Source organism: Taurulus bubalis, assembly GCF_910589615.1.
Source record: "Taurulus bubalis genome assembly, chromosome: 9".
NCBI lineage: Eukaryota > Metazoa > Chordata > Actinopteri > Perciformes > Cottidae > Taurulus > Taurulus bubalis.
Window position 1 is genome coordinate 13,053,311 of NC_136597.1, and position 3,166 is coordinate 13,056,476.

A 3,166-nucleotide genomic window follows, 5' to 3' on the forward strand; every position below is an offset into this window, starting at 1 on the left:
GAGAGGATGGAGGAGGAGACGCATACAGAGATAATCACTAGATATCACCATCTGGGTAGACAGAGCGGGGCCAAACAAAGGCACACACTGCAACACATATCTCTCTCACACACACACACACACACACACACACACACACACACACTGAAGACCAAAGTCACAGCAGCAGGCTAATTTCCCACTCAGTGTGTGTCATACTTGCAAATGGGCAGATGGACAGACAGACAGTCAGATAGATAAGAACGGGTAACAAATTAAAGGGGAACTCCACCAAATTCACACATTGAGTTAATTTTACTCGTCACAGTGGGTATTATTCAGCTTGTGAAAACTGATGTACACTGCAATGTTTTTTGATGCTCTGGAGGGAAGAAATTATCATGATGATTAGAGTTATAATCATATATAATTCATCAGAAAGCCGACATGGGAGTCTGAGAGACAAGAGGGGTCAAAAGTAAAACCGGAACATCTTAGGAAAACCTCATTCAAAATCTCATTGACAACCCTAATAACATCCAGCTATATTGTCTGAGTCACTCCAAGTGTTTAGACGAGAATAGCATTTTTAGAAAATATATATATTAATATTTCTGAATATAGTTGCCTTTTTCTAAACACAATTTCACATAAGCTCTCAATCATTGCATGTTTAATGTCACGATTCGACAAAAGCAACAAGGTCATAGGTGAATGGAGAGGCCATGTCTGTAAAAAATAATATATATAATTTATTGAATGGCATATATTACAATTAAAAAGTTTAAAAAAGGACTTAGAATACCGTGTCTCTAAACTTATGTATATGGATAAAACCAAGTCACAATGACGAAGGTAACACAAACTAACGTATTTTTTAATCATGCAGTTAACTATCTAATGGCAATTGCTGTAGTGAATGGTGATTTGTAGTGGAAGTGGGATGGTGGTCTGTGTCTTAACTACCAATCCACCAGGACGCCCCTACCACATACTTTAAATCCCTTTCCTGTAAAATTACTCCAGTGCACATTCAAAAAGCTTGTTTTAGTGTCTCAGTAAGGTGTTGGTCCACCGCAAGCTGCCAGAACAGGATAGACCACTTTTCCAAAAGATATTCAAATTTGTTGTTTTGATAATGATGCTTGTGGAGAGCGCTGTCTATCACACTACACCAAAATGAAAGCAATTGTTATGTGTCTTCACTTATTTATTCTGTACTTTCTTTAATTTGTAAGGACAGACACACAGACAGACAGATAGCTTGAATTTCAAAAATGACCTTATTAAAAATCAACTAAATAAATAATTCTCTTCATATCATTTAAAAACATTCAGTCGTACCAGAGGACATATTATGTAAATGTTTTCTTAGGAAGAGAAACATCAAGCATAAAATTATTGTGCATACTATATGTGTGCATATGCCGACATACATACACACCGCTGTATGTACATAACCAGGAACACCAACACAAACACTCTCACAAGACCGAATGGCACACCAGCGGGTAATTTCCCATTCAGTATGTGTGTCACTGTGCTCGGCACATACTTGCAAACGGACAGATGGACACAAGAGAGATAGATCGAGAGAGAGAGAGAGAGAGAGAGAGAGAGAGAGAGAGAGAGAGAGAGAGAGAGAGAGTTTGAAGGGGTGCAGAAGTACAGTGAAGCCCTGTGGCTCAGGCCCATTAACAGTCTTAATTTATGCTGCTCTGCATGCTGTGGTGGGACATCAGCGTATGTGTGTGTGTGTGTGTGTGTGTGTGTGTGTGTGTGTGTGTGTGTGTGTGTGTGTGTGCTGTTTCAGGGTTTCACCAGGCCACACTCTGATAACACATGTCAATGTGAGCATGCATGACGTGTTCAGGACAGTTTCGTGGTCAGACAGGCACCAGACACAGAGTGAGTCCCGAGTTAAGCTTGGGGGGCTGAAGTTGAGGTTTGGAGGGGGAGGGCTCATCCTCATTCACTCATATGGAGGCTGACACCATCACAAGTATACGGTGTGCACCACATAGACAAAGACACACAGACCAAGTCTGTCAAAGCAGTCCAAACCTCAATACGACTGTCGTTTAGGGTGTTATTACTCAACGTCTGAGGCCATGTTATAATGTGATTGTGCTGCCTTTTGGATCATTTGTAAGTGTTTCTATAGAAGACTAATGCTGGTGGTGGTGTGGATTCGGTTTCATGCACCCAACAATTCCTGTCCCGGCAATTTTAACTCATTTTTCTCCCTCTCTTGAGGTCACAGTGAACCCATCAGTGTCCAATTAAATCCCCGATGGTATGGAAGACACCGAGAGGATGATGAAGAGGAGAGGAGAAATGATGAGAGGGATCGTTTGAAAGAAGCGTCCTCGGGTTTCTCTATACAATATGTGCATAATGACTTCCGCTGACAATTATCTTTGATCCAACACAAGGCACCCCCTACCCCTCCACCCTCTCCACATCCCACCATCCATCCCCTCATCTCCCCGTCACTTTATCCTCCGTTCTACTCATCCTCGATCCACCATCTCTTAATCTTTCAGTGCCTCTCTGGCGATGACACCCGTCCTCTGTCGTCTCTTTTAACATCTTTTCTGGAACTGCCAGAGTGACTTCAGGAATGACAAATAATATATGTTTCGTCTCCTCAACACATACTTGTGCACACACACACACACACACACATATACATATATACACATACACATAGACACCCCCCTCCTACGTGAATGGATACAGAGTGACTGGGTAATGAGGCTCACTCACTCAGGGTCAGTGACCTCACCAGGGCTGAGATGAGGAGGGGAGGGTGTGTAGAGAACACAAGAGGGGAAGGGGAAGATGGAGGAGGGCTTTCTCAGTTCCCCCCCCATAATTTCTCTCCGTTTATTTGTCATCTTCTCTGTGTTACTTGTCAGCAGCTAGAGTGCTGCATGCACGCTGGGGAGAGAAGGGGGAAGCAGCAGAGAGAGAAAGTGTTTAAGTGCTGATGGCATCCCCTGGTTGCTGCTGAGACCAGGGTGTCAGCTCTTATTCTGCCACAGCATGCATCAGACAGGCAAATGATAGAGAAAGAGCCGGGCAGCAGAGCAGAGAGGAGAAGGGGGGGGGGGGGGGGGTATTCGGCTGCTTTGAAGGCAGAACAAGAGCCCACAAGGAAAAGGAAAGCTGGTGAAGCTGGTAT